The following is a 20,488-nucleotide window of genomic DNA, read 5'->3' as shown; positions in this document are numbered from 1 at the left end:
CTGCAACAAAAACGTTACGCAGCAGTTTCTTCGTGATAACAACTTTGAAGTGATTCCTCATGCTCCCCACTCACCTGACGTGGCTCCTAGTGACTTTTGGCTTTTTCCAACAATGAAAGACAGCCTCAGAGATTTTCCAGTGGTCAAAACAGACTCCTTAAGAAGCCTTCACCTCTACCATGCAATCATGGCGTCAGCGTTGTGAAAAATGTGTACGTCTGCAGGACGATTACGTCGAGAAGTAACGCCAGTTTCATCGATTTCGGGTGAGTAATTAAATAAAAAAAAATCAGAGGCCTTAGAACTTGGATGCACCTCGTATCTCGGAAGCACAATACCTAAAGACTTGAGATGTCACCAGGAGGTGAAAACTCGAATTGCCATAGCGAAGGAGGCATTCAACAGAAAGAGGAGAGAGACTCTTATGTGGCAAATTAGATAAAGGACTAAGGAAAAGGCTTGGCAAATGTATTGTCTGGAGTGTGGCACCATATGGGGCAGAAACATGGACACTGAGACGAGAGGATGAAAAAGGGTTAGAAGCTTTTGAGATGTGGATGTGGAGGAGAATGGAGAGAATAAGCTGGATGGCAAGAGTGAGTAATGAAAGAGTGTTGGAAAGGGTTGGTGAAAGAAGATGTCTGCTGAAGGTTATAAGAGAAAGGAAAAAGAACTGGTTAGGATATTCATTGAGAAGGGAGTGCTTGCTAGTAGATGCTTTGGAAGGATTGGTTTGTGGGAGAAGACTGAGAGGAAGCAGGAGATACAAGATGATAGAGGACATAAAGGGGAGAGGAAATTATTCAGACCTGAAGAGGATGGCAGAAGACTGGACAGCCTGGAGAACTACCATATGAAAAACTGCCTTTAGGCAGAACACTGATGATAATGATCATGATGAGGGGCTTGAGTACAAAATATTTTGAACAGGAACCCACATCTGTAAACGTACCGTTTTCGTGCTACAGGCGTTAGAAAACCCGTTTTCTAAGCAGGTATGCAACAGTGTAACCATGGTGGTGGTAGTTACGTCTGATCGGCTGACGTCATTTGGCGTCTGTCCTACCTCTCTGATACGGTTCGAGCCTCGTTCGTGTGTCCCTGAGAGATAGAGCAACATGGTTGAGTACACGTTTCCAGAATACACAGACATTACCCTTCTGAAGGCAAAGCTCACAGCACTGCTCGTCGCCTTCGCCGCTATGGCCAAGCAGGGGACAGACTCGGAGGGTGGTAGTCAGCTAGCTGAAGTGATCGGAACTTGCAGTAGATCCCGGACGCCAGTGGCCTCTGTACGCTCGGAAGCAGCGGCACATCATCAGCAGTCAGTATGGTGTATGGAGGATTGTAGCGGTGGCTGAGGTTGGTGGCTCGAGCTGTGCTTGCCAATGGACTCTGAACTGGAGGTCAGGAACTGTCAGCATACGATCCAGAATAGAGGGTGGGGTGACACATTGCCATAGCGACAAGAAGCAGCGAGCCTCAGCCTCATCAACAGCGAGGGCAGCGACAAGCAGGTGTGTGTGGGATGGTTGCCTGCCGAGACGACGGTGAGCAAGGAGAAACTACCGTATGGACAAAAATCTGGTGGATCGCTAGCCAGTGGGACGCACTGCAGTTCGTCATGAGTTGAAGAGTGGTTTCTGTTGAAAATAAGGAGCCCTGCCTGAGCGGTTCTGCTACTGTTGGTGGCAGCCTGGTAGCCACTTGGTTGTGCACTAATTGTAGCCACTTGTAAACAACTTTCTGCATGAAATCTGAGAATATTGTGTAACTGGTTGCGTATTATTTATGGCACAAGGGGCATGCGACGATGTGTGCTGTGGTACAGAGTGGGCACAATCGTTCGTACACTACTGGCCGTTAAAATTGCTACACCAAGAAGAAATGCAGATGATGAACAGGTATTCATTGGAAAAATATATTATACTAGAACTGAGATGTGATGACATTTTCATGCTGTTTGGGTGCATAGATCCTGAGAAATCGGTACCCAGAACAACCATCTCTGGCAGTAATAACAGCCTGGATACGCCTGGGCATTTAGTCAAACAGAGCTTGGATGGCGTGTACAGGTACAGCTGCCCACACAACTTCAACACGATACCAGAGTTCATAATGAGTAGTGACTGGCGTATTCTGACGAGCCAGTTGCTCGGCCACCATTGACCAGACGTTTTCGGTTGGTGAGAGATCTGGAGAATGTGCTGGCCAGAGCAGCAGTCGAACATTACCTGTATCCAGAAAGGCCCGTACAGGGCCTGCAACATGCGTTGGTGCATAATCATACTGAATAATAGGGTTTCGCAGTGATTGAATGAAGGGTAGAGCCACGGGTCCTAACACATCTGAAACGTAACGTCCAATGTTTAAAGTGCCGTCAATGCGAACAAGAGGTGCCTGATTATGCGTTCACCGCGATGTCGCCAAATACGGATGCGACTGTCGTGATGCTGTAAACAGAGCCTGGATTCATACGAAAAAATAACGTTTTACCATTCTTGCACACAGGTTCGTCGTTGAGAACACCATCGCAGGTGCTCCTGTCTGCGATGCACAGTCAAGGGTAACCGAAGCCATGGTCTCCGAGCTGGTAGTCCATGCTGCTGCAAACATCATGAAACTGTTCGTGCAGATGGCTGTTGTCTTGCAAACGTCCCCGTCTGTTGACTCGGGGATCGAGATGTGGCTGTACGATCCGTTACAGACATGCGGGTAAAATGTCTGTCATCTTGACTGCGAGTGATACGAGGCCGTTGGGATCCAGCACGGTGTTCCGTATTACCTATCTGAACCAAACGACTCCATATTCTGCTAAAGTCATTGGATCTCGACCAACGCGAGCAGCTGTGTCGCGATACGATAAACCGCAATCACGATATGCTACAATCCGACCTTTATCAAAGTCGTAAACATGATGGTACGCATTTCTCCTCCTTACAGGAGGCATCACAACTACGTTTCATCAGACAACGCCGGTCAACTGCGGTTTGTGTATGATAAATCGGTTGGAAACTTTCTTCATGTCAGCACGTTGTAGGTGTCGCCACCGGCGCCAACCTTGTGTGAATGCTCTGAAAAGCTAATCATTTGCATATCACAGCACCTTCTTCCTGTCGGTTAAATTTCGCGTCTATATCACGCCATCTTCGTGGTGTAGCAATTTTAATGGCACTGTGGGCGTGGTAAAGCATATGAAACTGAACTTCGTTGTTATTAGCTATTATTTTGGATCAGTTTCTTACAGCAGTGAGTTTAAGAAGTACTCTGTTAGTGATTTCATGTGACTGAGATAGCGGTTCCCTCCTGGTGCATTAAATGCTGATGGAGTGAGGGGTCACGTATGACACTGCATAAGAAGTTATTCAGACGTTAGCTCGGGTAATCGGCAGTGCTGTGCATAGTTACTGTGTTATCTGTCTGCTGATGGTAGCAACAGTAGCAAAGGGTGTAGCTGGACACTATATGATTGAAATTGATATCTGAAGTTTTACCAAGCTTATTTCTAGTTATAGTAGGGTCCCAGACATCGTAATTTGTGTGTTACTAGCCGGCTATCCGCTGAAGGGCATGAGTAAAACTTGTTCGATAATTGAATTTCATATGTTATTCTTATGAGGATAATTATTGTAATGGTTATTTAAGCCCTACCTAACTTCTTTCGGGCTACAAAACGTAGATTTTGTCTTATTGCAAGTGGTTACGGCCTTTGTATAGCAAATTAATGTTTAGTAAAATAACTGTTATGCTGAGGCCCATGCCTTCATTACCCCCAGCCCAAACCACACTCCAGACTAAGACCCACACTACACACGGAGGGGGATGAGATTATGCGTATAGTAAATACCGCACTTGAGGAAGTGTACTAAGGAATAGGGAATACACTGACTGACAAAAAAGTGAAGCACAAAGAGAATATGGTGGACTATCAATGTAGCTTTGTGCACCTACACACCATCCATTGGTACGTAAATTACACTTCAGCTCCATGGAAACTGGAATAGGCATGCGTGTTTAGGTACAGAGATATGTAAACGGACAGAATACGGTGCTATGGTCATCAACGCCGATGTAAGACAATAAGTGTCTGGCGCATTTGTTAGACTGATTTCTGCTGCTACAATGGCAGGTTATCAAAATTTAATTGAGTTTGAACGTGGTGCTATAGTCGGCTGGGCACAGCATCTCCGAGGTAGAGATGAAGTGGGGATATTCCCGTGCGAACATTTCACGAGTCTACCGTGAATGTCAGGAATCCGGTAAAACATCAATCCTTCGACCACGCTGCGGCTGGAAAAACACCCTGCAAGAACAAGGACCAAAGGCGACTGAAGAGAATCGTTCAACGTGACAGACGTGTAACACTGCTACAGATTTCAATGCTGGGCCATCAACAAGTGTCAGAGAGCGAACCATACAACGAAGTATCATCGATATGGAATTTCGGAGCCGAAGACCCACTTGCGTATCCTTGATGACTGCACGACACAAAGCTTCACGCCTCGACTGGGCCCGTCAACACCGACATTATATTACAGATGACTGAAAACATGTTGCCTGGTCGGACGAGTGTCCGTTTAAAATTGTATCGAGCGGATGGACGTGTACGGGTATGGAGACAACCTCACGAAACCACGGACTCTGCAAATCAGCAGGGGGCTGTACAGGCTGGTGGAGGCTCTGTAGTGCTGTGGATCATGTGCAGTTGGAGTGATATGGGACCGCTGATACGTCTACATACGACTCTAAGAGGTGACGCGTACGTAACCATTCTGTCTGATCTCCTGCAGGTGACGCGTACGTAATCATTCTGTCTGATTTCCTGCATCCATTCATTTCCATTGTGCATTCCGACGGAGTTGGGCAACTTCAGCAGGAGAATGCGACACCTCACACGTGCAGAATTGCTACAGAGTGGTTTCTAAATTGAAATACTCACGCTGGACACCAGACTCGCCAGATATGAACATTATTGAGTATGTCTGGGATTCCTTGCAGCGTGCTGTTGAAAGAGATCCCCACCCTCTCGTACTCTTACACATTTATGGACATCGCTGCAAGATTCATGGTGTCGGATCCCTCCTGCATTACTTCAGACAGTCCAGTCCATGAAAAGTCGTGTTGCGGCGCTTCTGCATACTCGCGGGGGCCCTACACAATATTAGCCAAATGTACCAGTTTCTTTGGCTCTTCAGTGTATTAGTGTTGTAGTTATCAGCACGTGAAAGACTCTGAAAGGGTCGTTATTGTCGGTCTCCATTTGGCCGAGTGGTCGATTTGTGCAGTACCCGGATTTGCAGGTCACTCGGACGTGCCAGGAGCCGCAGGTTGGACTACATGGGAACTTCAGAGCAGATCTGCTCGCCGTCAAGGCACCAGTTGACTAAGCCTGACCACTGCAAGGGAGTGTCCCGCTTTGTCATCCTGGCGCCTCCTAACCTCTTCACGTCTGTGTCTACCATTCGAGTATAGGTAATGGACTCACTGTAACAGTTTGTGTCATACCGCATCTGTGGTCGGAGGCTAACACCAGCCGGACTGGAGTATTCCCGTTCCGTATTTAAGCTGATGTTAACACCACATCAAAAAACGCTGAGCTTGTAGCGATTCAATGACTGGGAAGCACTGACTGTTGATGAACGTCGTCGCATAGCGGTTAGCGATGCACAACGGTTCTGCGCAACATCTACATCTACATCTACGCCTAGGTGACTACTCTGCAATGCCGTACCTGGTAGAACGTTCGTCAAGTCACTTTCAGTCCATTTCTCTACCATTCCACACTGGAGCACCGGGCGGGAAAAGTGAATACGTAAATCTTTCCGTGTGAACTATGATTTTCGTTATTTTATTACGACAATGATTTCTCCTCGTAGGTGTGCGTCGAATTCTGTCACTCTCTCGGTTCCGACGGACCACATGTCATCCTCAGCTGTTAAGGGTCACTGGATGCGTATGCGGAGGTGCATACGTTCAACACACCAATCTTCGGGCCATTGTTAGTTTGTGTGACCAAAGCCGAAGTTTCTCAAATTTTCTGTAATTTTTCGACCAGCCGAAGTGGCCGAGAGGTTCCAGGCGCTTCAGTCTAGAACTGCGCGACCACTACGGTCGCCTGTTCGAATCCTGCCTCGCGCATGGATGTGTGTGATGTCCTTAGGTTAGTTAGGTTTAACTAGTTCTAAGTTCTAGGGGACTGACGGCCTCAGAAGTTAAGTCCCATAGTGCGCAGAGGCTTTTTTTGTAATTCTTCTGTAACTGCTGTTTTAGCGGTGTCCATTACTTTTCAACTGATTTACCTATTGAGCTAATCCTTCTCGCAGTATCTATAACGTCAGAAAACTTTAAGCGTATATATTCATTGCGTGGTACTTCCATGTTGTTGTTGTTGTGGTCTTCAGTCCTGAGACTGGTTTAATGCAGCTCTTCATGCTACTCTATACTGTACAAGTTTCTTCATCTCCCAGTACTTACTGCAACCTGCATCCTTCTGAATCTGCTTTGTTTATTGGTCTCTTGGTCTCCCTCTACAATTTTTACCTTCCACGCTGCTTTCCAATGGTAAATTTGTGGTCCCTTGATGCCTCAGAACATGTCCAGCCTACCGGTCCCTCCTTCTTGTCAGGTTGTGCCACAGACTCCGCTTCTCCCCAATTCTGTTCAATACCTTCTCACTAGTTATGTGATCTACCCATCTAATCTTCAGCATTCTTCTGTAGCACCACATTTCGAAAGCTTCTATTCTCTTCTTCTCCAAACTATTTATCGTCCACGTTTCACTTCCATACATGGCTACACTCCATACAAATACTTTCAGAAATGACCTCCTGACACCAAAATCTATACTCGATGTTAACAAATTTCTCTTCTTCAGAAACGCTTTCCTTGCCATTGCCAGTCTACATTTTATATCCTCTCTACTTCGACCAACATCAGTTATTTTGCTCCCCAAATAGCAAAACTCCTTTAGTACTTTAAGTGTCTCATTTCCTAATTTAATTCCCTCAGCATCACCCGACTTAATTCGACTACATTCCATTATCCTCGTTTTGCTTTTGTTGATGTTCATCTTATATCCTCCTTTCAAATTACTGTCCATTCCGTTGAGTTGCTCTTCCAAGTCCTTTGCTTTCTCTGACAGAATTACAATTTCATCGGCGAATCTCAAAGTTTTTATTTCTTCTCCATGGATTTTGATACCTACTCCGAACTTTTCTTTTGTTTCCTTTACTGCTTGCACAATATACAGATTGAATAATATCGGGGAGAGGCTACAAGCCTGTTTCACTCCTTTCCCAAACGCTGCTTCCCTTCATGCCTCTCGACTCTTATACCTTCTATCTGGTTTGTGTACAAATTGTAAATAGCCTTTCGCTCTTTGTATTTTACCCCTGCCACCTTCCATATCACACCTATTTTTGCCTTGATTCTTCCTAACTAGACTTCAGCTTGATCATAAGTTAATTGAAATCGATGATTTTACACAGAAGTTACTAGGTCAGTAGTTAAGATGCTGTACCATTTGGTTTACATACAGAGCAAACAATTTATTGCCCTGAAGGTTCGGCCTACTGAAGCAGTACCTTTCTGCTGCTTCCCCAGGATGTGACGCTAAGGCTAGCCTGCCTCAGAACGAATAAAAAGCCTCGTTGCAGCAAGTTCAAAATGGTTCAAATGGCTCTGAGCAGTATGGGACTTAACATCTGAGGTCATCAGTCCCCTAGACTTAGAACTACTGAAACCTAACTAACGTAAGGACATCACACGTCCATGCCCGAGGCCGGGTTCGAACCTTCGACCGAAGCAGCAGCGCGGTTCCCGACTGAAGCTCCTAGAACCGCTCGGTCACAGCGGCCGGCACAATTTCTCAGTCAAGCAGCTCCTCAACAAGGGCTGAGTGCCCCCCGCTTGCCAACAGCGCTCGGTACACGGAGACGGTCACCCATTCAAGTGCAAGCCCAGCCCGACAGCGCTTGACTTCGGTGATTTGACTGGAAGCGGTGTTACCACCGCGGCAGGGAGAAATTCAGGGGAGAAATTTGGCGATTAAAGTTTACTAAAAAGAGCCCGCTTCGACGAAAAACTGCTCTGCGTAAACGATTGCCAACCCAAGTCGCGCATCATATCCTTTACACTGAAAACGAGCTTCCCTCCTTTGAACTTTTTCAATGTCCTCCACCTGTCCTGTCTGGTAAGGCTCCCAAGCTACACCGTAGTAACCTAGGAGAGGGCGAACAAGCATAGTGCGGGCCGTCTCCGTAGTGGATCTGTTGCATCTTTTAAGCATTCTGTCAATAAAACGCAGCTATTCGTCGCTTTCGTCGTCAAAATTATCCATATGATTCTTCGAAATTCAGCTATTCGTAATTGTTATCTCTAGATATTTAACTGAACGAACAGCGTTTAGATTTGTGGGATTTATTGTGTAACCAAAATGTAACGTATTTAGCACACTTGCGGATGACCTCTAACTTTCCAAAATTTAGGCGGCAATTGAACTTTTAGCACCATACACATGTCCTGTGTAAATCTTTTTTTTTTTTTTAGTCATTTATCCTCTGTCTGGTTTGATGCGCCCCGCCACAAATTCCTCCACTGTGTCACAATACACTTTTTGCGCTCTACTGTTCCATCTAGTACCATGTGAGTCATTTCCTGATGTCTTAACAGATGTCCCTTCTTCTTCCCATATTTCTTTCTTCTCCCGATTCTACGCAGAAAGTCCGCGTTCTCTACCTTACCAGTTCACCTAATTTTCAACATTCGTCTGTACCACCACATCTCGAATGCTTCGATTCTCTATTGTTTCGGTTTTCCTCAAGTGCGTATTTCACTGCCGTACAATGCTGTGTTCCAAACGTACGTTCCCAGGAGCTGTTTCCTCAATTGAAGGCCTGTGTTCGATACTACTAGAGTTCACATCGCCAGGAATTCCCTTTTTGCCAGTGCTAGTCTGCTTTTGACGTTCTCCGTGCTCCGTTGGTTATTTTGCTACCTAAGTAGTAGAATTTCTTAACGTCACCTACGTCGTGACTATCAATCCTGATGTTAAGTTTCCCGCTGTTCTCAGTTCTGCTACTTCGTATTTCTTTCGTCTTTTTCCGATTTACTCTCAGTCTGTATCCTGTACTCCTTAGACTGTTCATTCTGTTCTGTTTATCATGTTATTCTTCTTCATTTTCACTCATGATATCAATGTCGTAGGTGAACCGCATCATTGACATCCTTTCACCTGGAAATTTAATTAGACTCCTGAACCTTTCTTTTATTTACAGCAATGCTTCTTCGGTGCACTGATTGAACAGTAGGAATGGAAGACTACATCCTTGTCTTACACCCTTCTTAATCCGAGCACTTCGTCCTTGGTCGTCCACTCTTATTATTCCATCTTGGTTTTTGTGAATATTGTATATTACAGGTCTCTCCCTGTAGCTTATCCCTATTTTTCTCAGATTTTCGGACATTTTGCAGCATTTTACATTGTCGAAGGCTTTTTTCCTGGTCGACAAATCCTACGCACGTGTCTTGAATTTTCTTTAGTCTTGCTTCCATTGTTAACCGCAACGTCAGAATTGCCTCCCTCGTGCCTCTACTTTTCCTAAAGATAGACTGACCGTCGTCTAGCGTATCCTCAATCTTTTTTTCCATTCTTCTGTACATTATTCTTGTAAGCAATTTGGATACATGAGCTGTTAAGCTGATTGTGCGATAATTCTCGCACTTGTCAGCTCTTGCCGCCTTCGGAATTGTGTGGATGATGCTTTTCCGAAAGTCAGATGGTATGTCGCCAGACTCATACATTCTACGCACCAACGTGAATAGTCCTTTTTTCGCCACATCCCCCAATGATTTTGGAAATTCTGATGGAATGTTATCTATACCTCCTGCCTTATTTGACCTTAAGTACTCCAAAGCTCTTTTAAATTCTGATTCTAATACTGGATCTCCTGTTTCTTCTAAATCGATTCCTGTTTGTTCTTCTCTCACATCCGACAAATCTTCCCCCCTCATAGAGGCTTTCAATGTATGCTTTCCATCCGTTCGCTCTCTCTTCTGCATTTATCGATGGAATTCCCGATCCACTCTTAATGTTACCGTCAATGCTTTTAATTTCTCCGAAGGTTGTTTCGACTTTCCTGTGTCCTGAGTTAGTCCTTCCAGCAATCATCTCTTTTTGATTTCTTCACTTTTTTTATGGAGCATTTCGTCTTAGCTTTCTTGCGCTTCCTATTTATTTCATTTCTCAGCGACTTGTATTTCTGTATTGCTGAATTTCCCTGGAGATTTTTGTACTTCCTTCTTTCATCCATCAAATGAAATATATTTTTTGGTTTTTTTCTCAGTTACTTTCCTTGTATCTATGTTTTTCTTTTCAACTTCTGTGATTGTCCTTTTTAGAGACGTCCATTTCTCTTCCATTGTGTTGCCTACTGCGCTATTCCTTACAGCCTTATCTATAGCCTTAGAGAAGTTCAAGAGTATCTCGCTACTCCTTTGTACTCTCATATCCAAGTTCTTTTCGTATTGATTCTTCTTGACTAATCTCTTAAACTTCAGCCTATGTTTCTTTGCTACTTGTTGGTGGTGACTTTAACCTACCGAATGTAGACTGAGACGTCTATAGATTCAGTACAAGGGGTGCAGATTAACTGTCTTGTGAACTACGTTTGCACACTGTGTGCGAAAACTGTCTTGAGCAGCTAGTTAGACAGCCCAAACGCAACACAAATATTTTAGCTACAAACAGGTCTCACCGTATAGACGGCGTCAATACAGAGACAGGCATTAGTTACCATTATATCATCATATCGACTATGCTTACTCAAGTTAATAAATCAGAGTATTTCTGCTCGAAAGAACAGATAAGCAGTTGTTAGCACCCCACTTAGTTCAATTATGATGGCCATAGCTGAATTATTGGGAAAATTTAGACAGGCCGTAAATCTAAATAAGTAGGAGAAACAAACCTGTAATTTACTATTTGACATAGTCACGTCAGGAATGCATGGAGGGAAGACAACATTCTTTTCGCGGAACACTTTTGAGGAAGTTTAGAGAAAAAGCATTTACAGCCGACTGTTGGACGATTCTACTGCTGTCAACCTAAATTTCGTGCAATTACTAAGGAGATTGTAAGAAAACATAGCTCATCTACGACGGAGACCATGTAGAGTTCTATAGTCTTTGGGATGGCCACCAGGTCACATTAAAGGAAGACATGAGATGTGGCGGTGACACATCATGCCACGGAACACGTCTCATTTCGGTGGTAGGAAGCTGTTACAGCAGGATAATGAACGAGAAAAGTGATTAGGTGTAATCAGATGGTGATGTATGATCAGTATTTAGCTGAGCCAGCAGCGAGTGCAGACACCGAGGAAAAGCGCAGGTGCACATAGAAATGCGAGTCAGCGTGACGGAAATTTAAACAACGGCGTCGGGAAGTTACGCTGACTGGCAGCGGAATACTAACTGTGATTTAAAAACACTGCCTAGTTTTCAGAGAAGACACCCTTTCGCCACGACGCGTAGGAAGAGTGCAAAAGAGTGAAGAAGGGAAGAGAGAAAATAATAAATGATAAATTTATGGATTGCCATAACAGGAGGTAGGAGAAACTCCGACATCTATCAGTCTGAGAATGTCTCCAATGGAGTCATGGATTTAAGCTAGTAAATTAGAAGCAGTAATAATTCTTAATTTGTATGCCGTTACGTCACTGATGCTCAAGACAAGTGTATGTAGAGTTCAGATGTTCAGTGAGTGTCAAATCCACAATTATTGCATGATCAGCTTCGGTTTTGTCCATAACGAGTCAATAACGTGAATTGGACGCAGTTTTCCGAAATTCCTTCACAAGGGAAGACGACTGGAATATTCCAGAATTTGAAACATGAACAGCTGCTAGCATGAGTTTCTTAGAAGTAGATGCCTTGGGGGTTGCGAAGCAGTTGGGACTGCAACTGCTGTGTTCGGATGCGGGCTGAGTTGGCATCCCTTCGTTCCCAGCTTCAGGCAGTGTTGGCTTCGGTCACACAGCTTGAGGCTGTTGCCAATGGGCATCACTGTGGGGGTCCGGATGGGGGTTTGTCGGGGACGGCCAGCTCGTCCCACGCATCCCCCGATCGTACTACGACTGTGGCTGCTCGGGATACTACCCACATTGAGTCTGACAACTCACCTGTGGTAGAGTGGGAGGTCGTCTCAAGGTGTGGCAGGGGGCTGGAGGGCTGAACGGAAGGCCTCTCCAGTTTGTCTGACGAACCGGTTTCAGGCTCTGTCTCCGGCTGATACTGATGTTCGGCCGGAGATGTCTGCTTGTCCTGTTCCAGAGGTTGCCCCTCAGCCTGCAAGATTCGGGCAGTCGCAGAGGGTGGGCTTACTGGTAGTTGGGAGCTCCAGTGTCAGGCGCGTAATGGGGCCCCTTAGGGATATGGCAGCAAGAGAGGGGAAGAAAACCAATGTGCACTCCGTGTGCATACCGGGGGCAGTCATTCCAGATGTGGAAAGGGTCCTTCCGGTTGCCATGAAGTGTACTGGGTGCACCCATCTGCAGATGGTCGCTCATGTCGGCACCAATGATGTGTGTCGTTATGGATCGGAGGAAATCCTCTCTGGCTTCCGGCGGCTATCTGATTTGGTGAAGACTGCCAGTCTCGCTAGCGGGATGAAAGCAGAGCTCACCATCTGCAGCATCGTTCACAGGACTGACCTTTGGTACAGAGCAGAGTGGAGGGTCTGAGTCAGAGGCTGAGACGGTTCTGCGACCGTGTGGGCTGCAGATTCCTCGATTTGCGCCATAGGGTGGTGGGGTTTCGGGTTCCGCTGGATAGGTCCTTTCAAGACACTGTCCATTCCGTTCAACTGCTCTTGCAGGTCCTTTGCTGTGTCTGACAGAATTACAATGTCATCGGCGAACCTCTAGGTTTTTATTTCTTCTCCATGTATCTAATTTCTACTACGAATTTTTCTTTTCTTTCCTTTAGTGCTTGCTCAATATACAGATTGAATAACATCGGAGATAGCATACAACCCTGTCTCACTCCCTTCCCAACCACTGCTTCCCCTTCATGTCCCTCGGTTCTTATAACTGCCATCTGGTTTCTGTACAAATTGTAAATAACCTTTCGCTCCCTGTATTTTACCCCTGCCACCTTCAGAATTTGAAAGAGAGTATTCCAGTCAACATTGTCAAAAGCTTTGTCTAGCCTACAAATGCTAGAAACGTAGGTTTGCCTTTCCTTAATCTATCTTCTAAGATAAGTCGTAGGGTCAGTATTGCCTCACTGATAATCGCTGAAATTTGGTATTCGCGGCACGCGATTGACGTTGTCGATCTCGGAACATTGAATACCCTAACGATTTCCGAAATGTCCCATGCTTCTAGCTGCAATTATCGATCCGCGTTCAGCGTCTGTAAATCCCCACTGTGTGGCCTCAGTCACGTCGGAAACTTTCTCACGAGAAACACGCGCGCTTTTGTGCCTTGTGTATGAGATATTTTCGCCATCTGTATAGGTGCATTTCAATATCTCATGACTTTTGTCATCTCATTGTATGTGGTGTGCCGAATATTCCCCGAGACTAAGTTTGAGGTTTAAACGCAACATTGAGCGGTATCGGCTGAGGATCGAAAGGCGTCCGCTTGCGGCAGTAAGCAAGAGTGAGGCAATGGGTTGGGCATTTTAGCTGATGCCAGTAACATCTCCAGTTGTAAAAAGCATGGTCATGAGTAGTCCAAGTTGGATGTGGTGGTGTCGGGAGAGTGCAGCGTGGAGCGGTTGTTTCGCTGTCGAACTAAGTGGCAGAGCAACTGGCGTGCCAGAAATTAATGTGACACTGGATGCTTCAAAACTGAAACTCATGTATTCTTTAGCAGGTGCTGGATGTGTTACAGAAAAGAATGGCCGATACTGCTATGGACGCAGTCGATTCTACTTCACTTTCACACAGAAGGAGCTAAGCAGTGAGGAGGTTTCCAGTTCCGATAGGTACTTGATAGGGTATTGTGTGACGAGGGGGCGGGGTAACTATCTCCCAGTATTGTATCGTTAGGATCAGTCAAACTTAAAACACTGGAAAGCGTCCTGAGCGATTCAGTTGATGCAGATATTTACGACTCTCAGGAAATGACAGATGAAGTAGCGAAGCAGTTCTCTCCATATGTACTGTCAGATGAGCAAAATGTTTCACTCTTGTCACTAATTGAAACGTCAGCTAATCTCAGGATGGATTTTACTGTAGAGACGAGTAAAATAAATTCCAGCGTGCACATTGGGACCTAAGATCTAATCATCTATGGACATTTATGCATTGAGATAGAGTTTATTTTAATGGGTTATTTGGGATATGCTTACTGTTATCACAGTGGCTGCTTCTCTGTTGCCTGTGGCATGCGGTCTTCACGTGGTTGTGACCATTCAAAAGACTCATGACAACGGCACCATACAGTCGCTGTTGTATATTCTGCTGTGCGTAATAATGTCTATGTAACCATTCTACTGTTTTAGGTAACCACAGATAATTATCAAAATAACCTAATGGCGCTGCAACCAAATCTTCCCAGTACAAAGCGTATCATGTGTTCTATACTGGAGGAACAGTTCTATAGGGTGAAAAGTATTTAAACCGACAAACTCTAGGAGATTGTAGGGGACATCAAAACAAATACTTTTCTCTAATATAATTTTTTCCTTTGAGGATCATTTAAACTGGTGGAGACCATATTACGGTCTTCAGTTGTTGGACGCCGTATTACGATCATCAGTTGTTAGAGGGCGTATTACGCTCTTCAGTTGTAGGCAACTGCTGTCCACCAGTGTAGTAGTGCATTGTCTCTGTTTACTAATGGAGCGATACACCTGGAGTGAGGACACTGATATCGTTGGTGTGTACTACGTAGCGCACCGCAACGGTCGAGCTGCTCAGCGGGTTTATCAACAACAATATCCTAATCGCCGTATCCCGCATCATTCGACCTTTGCTGCTGTGTACCAACGTTTGCGTGAAACCGGATTATTTAGCAGATCACCTGGACAGGGACGCCGTCGCACGATAAGAACGCTGCAATTAGAGGAAGCTGTCTTGCAGCATGTGGAGCGGGATCCTTCAATCATCACTCGTGCAATTGCACGTAACATGGGGACGAATCAGACGAATGTAAGAACAGTCCTTCGAGAGTAATTGTTACGTCCATTTCATTTACAGCGTGTCCACAACCTGGAACCAGTTGATTACCCACCCAGAGCACAGTTTTCGCAGTGGTACCTGGAACAGTGTGAAATGCATCCTACGTTTCCATCCACTGTGTTGTTTACCGATGAAGCAACCTTCGGGCATAACGGAGTCTTCAACATGCACAATTTGTATGTTTGGAGTGTGGATAACCCACACGCCACAGTTACTAGCGCTCATCAAGTGCGGTTCTTCGTTAATGTGTGGGTCGGTGTTGTTGGGGACTGCTTAACTGCGCCGTATATGCTACCTAGGTCATGAAGTGGCAGGCAGTATTACAATTTTCTCGCCAGAACATTGCCAGAACTGCTGGAAGACGTCCCGCGCCCTACAAGACAACGCATGTGGTTCCAACATGACGGGGCTCCGGAATATTTCAGTCGTCGTGTGCGTCGTTTCCTGGACCGACGGTTCCCAGAAACGTGGACTGGCAGAGGTGGTCATGTACCCAGTTTGCCACGAACTTATTCCATGAACTACATTATTTGATACTGTTTCAATATTACACACAAGATCCTTCACTACCAAACTGCTGTCATCAGCAAACAGAAATATTTTTGAATCACCTGTAATACTAGAAGGCATATCATTTATATAACTAAGAAACAGCAGTGGCCACAGCACCGACCCTTGGGAACCGCCCCACTTAACAGTGCCCCATTGGGACTGAACATCACTACCACTCTCAATATTGCGGAGAATTACTTTCTGCTTTCTGTTCTTAAAGTAAGACCGAACCAATTGTAAGCTACTCCGCTTACTCCATAATGGTCCAACTTCTGCAGTAATATTTTGTGGTCAACACAGTCATAAGCCTTCGTTAAATCAAAGAAAACTCCAAGCGTTCGCAACCTTTTGTTTAATCCGTCCAAAACCTCACAGAGAAAAGAGAATATAGCATTTTCAGTTATTAAACCATTTCTAAAATCAAACTGAACATTAGACAGCAAATTATGTGAATTAAATGCTCCAATAACCTTGTATATACAACCTTCTCGATGGCATAGAAATAGGTTATAATTGTCAATATTATCCTTGTCTCCCTTTTTATAAAGTGGCTCCACTACCGCGTACTTTAATCGGTCAGGATATGGCTAAATACTGGGCTAGCATACATGGAACAATACTTCAGTATTCTGCTAGATACCCCGTCATATCCATGAGAGTTCTTGGTCATTAGTGATTTAATTATTAACTCAATCTCGCTCTTGTCAGTATCATGGTGGAGCATTTCAGGTAACAGTCTCGGAACACTTTTTTCTAAGAGCGTTATATGATTCCCTTTTGGAACTATGTTTCTATTTAGTTCACCTGCTATATTCAGAAAGTGATTATTAAATACTGTACCACGGACATTCCCACTGCGCACTGATTCTATATCATCGACCTGTCTCTGCAGACCAGCCACTTCCTTTACGCCTGACGATATGGTTTTAATTTTATCCTGAGACTTAGCTATTCAATCTGCATACCACATACGTTTTGCCTTCCTAATAACAGTTTTAAGCACCTTACACTACTGTTTGTAGTGGGCTGCTGCATTTAGATTCTGACTGTTTCTAACGTTTTGATATAATTGCCACAATATATTCTTATCCCTCTAGCCAGCCACGCAGGGTGCCTGTTTGTGCTAGTACCCTGTTCTGATTGTTCTAACGGAAAGCAACTTTAAAAGAGCACGAGAAAAGTCTTGAGAAAAGCATTATATTTATCGTCTACTGTATCAGAGCTAAAAACATCTTGCCACTCTTGTTCCTTGATAAGGTTTACAAAGGTCTCCACAGCAACTGGATTAGCTTTCCTAAACAGCTGATGACTATATTTAACACGTGTTGCAGCACAAAAATCTTTTAGAGTTAAAATTTGTGCATCATGATCTGAAAGGCCATTCACCTTTTTGCTAACAGGATGCCCTTCTAGTAATGAGGAATGAACAAAAATGTTGTCTGTGGTTGTTCTACTGTTCCCTTGCACTCTCGTTGGAAGGAATACGGTTTGCATAAGATTATATGAATTAAGGAGGTCTACAAGCATCCTTTCCCTTGCACAATCACTTATACAATTAATACTGCAGTCACGACATATAACTAACTTTTTCTATTTCCTATAAAGTGAACCAAGAACCTACTCTAGCTTTAGCAAAAATGTTGTGAAATCGGAGTCTGGGGATCTATAAGTAACAACAGTTAGAAGTTTAGCTCCATTAAATTTAAGCACACCTGCACAACATTCAAACACATTTTCAGTGCAGTACTTTGAAACATCAATTGACTCAAATGGGATTCCGTTTTTCACATACATGGCTACTCCCTCTCACCACAAAGAGCTCCTCGAAATACTGCCAGTCAACCTGTATCCTGGTAAAGGAAGCCTCTGAATTATCTCCTTATTTAAGAAGTGTTCAGATACACCAATAATTTCAGAGTCAACATCTATAAGCAATTCACTAACTTTATCTCTAATACCCTATACATTTTGATGAAATATACTAATTCCCTCATTACTCGGATACCTAAGCTTTGTCAAAAGTTGTTCCTTTGTCAGAGAGACTTCCCTTAAGCAGGAATACCTATCAGTTGACTTCAATCCAAAAAACGTGCAGCTCTAACACCCACTACTGCTGGAATTTTCCCATGAGTGATCCCACCAACCCTACTCCGAACTATTCTTTTGTTTCCTTTACTGCTTCCTCAATATACAGATTGAACAGCATCGGGGAGAGGCTACAACCCTGTCTCACTCCCTTACCAGCCACTGCTTCCGTTTCATGTATCTCGACTCTTATAACTGCCATCTGATCTGATCGTATCTGATGGATATTACGAAAATGAACTGCCCTTGAGGTCAGATAGCGATCAGTTTTATTTGAGTCGGCTTTTTGAAAACGTCATCATTTCACTGGAGAATCTTGAGGAATCTGAATTTTAATGTAGCTTGATAATCTGAAATCACTCGAGCCAACGGGAAGTGCGTGCAGCCATTTTCGGCGAGGAGGGGTACTATTGGTCACAGAACTGAAGTCAGCGAGGCCCGGATGCGGACTGCGGCAGTTCCAAGTTCCGACGGCCGGCTTACGAACACCAACAGCGACGTAAATAAAAATGTATAGTGTGCAGGGACCGACAACTCTCCACTGCGACATGGTGGAAGAGTTCACGGGAGGTAAGAAGGGAAAACTGGACATGATAATTTTACGGACTGTCATTACGAGGTAAGAGGAAGTCGGTATGTGCTGAGACTGCCTTCAATGGAGCCACCGATTTAAACAAATACTTGAGACCACATTAGTGATGCCTATGAGGGACAGCTCATTGTTTGTTTTACTATCCTACAATGTTACTGTAGCTTGATGACTAGAAATTATTCGAGCCCCAGGAAAGAGAGAAACAAACGGGTGTAATTATCTTGCAATAGCAAAACAATACAAGCAAAATGAAAGGACAGTGCACGGAAGTGTGACTGTGTTAAGTGCAATGAAACTGCTGTGTGTAAATGCAAATCCTCGACGCGACCAAGGAATATGAAGAACAATAAAAGATATAACAACAAAATCTAACCACTAAAGATGCTTTAAAATAAAGCGAAACGTGTCTGGTGTTGATAAGGTTTTTATTACAGTTGTTAAAAATGGCAGTTAACCTTTATAACTTGTGTACGTGCCACTGCGAGAAAGAAGAGGGGAAAAAAAGAATACAGCACGTACAGAAAAATTGTGTTAAAAAAAATCATTCAGAAGAGCTCAACGCCAATATTAGCCGATTTCTCGTAAGTGAAGTTGAAGAGCGTCGACTGAACTATGACTATTGTTGTTGTCTTCAGTCCTGAGACTGGTTTGATGCAGCTCTCCATGCTACTCTATCCTGTGCAAGCTGCTTCATCTCCCAGTACCTACTGCAACCTACATCCTTCTGAATCTGCTTAGTGTATTCATCTCTCGGTCTCCCTCTACGATTTTTACCCTCCACGCTGCCCTCCAATGCTAAATTTGTGATCCCTTGATGCCTCAAAACATGTCCTACCAACCGATCCCTTCTTCTAGTCAAGTTGTGCCACAAACTTCTCTTCTCCCCAATCCTATGCAATACCTCCTCATTAGTTACGTGATCTATCCACCTTATCTTCAGTATTCTTCTGTAGCACCACATTTCGAAAGCTTCTATTCTCTTCTTGTCCAAACTAGTTATCGTCCATGTTTCAGTTCCATACATGGCTACACTCCAAACAAATACTTTCAGAAACGACTTCCTGATACATAAATCTATATTCGATGTTAACAAATTTCTCTTCTTCAGAAACGCTTTCCTTGCCATTGCCAGTCTACATTTTATATCCTCTCTACTTCGACCATCATCAGTTATTTTACTTCCTAAATAGCAAAACTCCTTTACTACTTTAATTGTCTCATTTCCTAATCTAATTCCCTCAGCATCACCCGATTTAATTTGACTACATTCCATTATCCTCGTTTTGCTTTTGTTAATGTTCATCTTATATCCTCCTTTCAAATTACTGTCCATTCCGTTGAGTTGCTCTTCCAAGTCCTTTGCCGTCTCTGACAGAATTACAATGTCATCGGCGAACCTCAAAGTTTTTACTTCGTCTCCATGAATTTTAATACCTACTCCAAATTTTTCTTTTGTTTCCTTTACTGCTTGCTCAATATACAGATTGAATAACATCAGGGAGAGGCTACAACCCTGTCTCACTCCTTTCCCAACCACTGCTTACCTTTCATGCCCCTCGACTCTTATTACTGCCGTCTGGTTTCTGTACAAATTATAAATAGCCTTTCGCTCCCTGTATTTTACCCCTGCCACCTTTAGAATTTGAAAAAGAGTATTCCAGTCAACATTGTCAAAAGCTTTCTCTAAGTCTACAAATGCTAGAAACGTAGGTTTGCCTTTTCTTAATCTTTCTTCTAAGATAAGTCGTAAGGTCAGTATTGCCTCACGTGTTCCAACATTTCGACGGAATCCAAACTGATCTTCCCCGAGGTCTGCATCTACCAGTTTTTCCATTCGTCTGTAAAGAATTCGCGTTAGTATTTTGCAGCCGTGGCTTATTAAACTGATAGTTCGGTAATTTTCACATCTGTCAGCACCTGCTTTCTTTGGGATTGGAATTATTATATTCTTCTTGAAGTCTGAGGGTATTTCGCCTGTCTCATACATCTTGCTCACCAGCTGGTAGAGTTTTGTCATGACTGGCTCTCCCAAGGCTATAGGTGAGAGGAAACACGGATTTTGGTGGAGCAGC

General features: G+C 44.1%; 1 protein-coding gene across 1 annotated transcript in view; it reads right to left on the bottom strand.

Moving 5' to 3' along the window:
- The window catches only part of LOC126335562 (UDP-glucosyltransferase 2-like), a 79,224-nt gene that overhangs the window by 37,063 nt on the left and 21,673 nt on the right, over positions 1 to 20,488 (bottom strand). The gene's annotated exons all lie outside the window — the stretch shown is intronic.

This window comes from Schistocerca gregaria, chromosome 2 (assembly GCF_023897955.1).
Source record: "Schistocerca gregaria isolate iqSchGreg1 chromosome 2, iqSchGreg1.2, whole genome shotgun sequence".
In the NCBI taxonomy this organism is placed as follows: Eukaryota; Metazoa; Arthropoda; class Insecta; order Orthoptera; family Acrididae; genus Schistocerca; species Schistocerca gregaria.
Note: the sequence above shows the minus strand (reverse complement) of the source record. Positions and strands in the feature narration are given on the sequence as shown.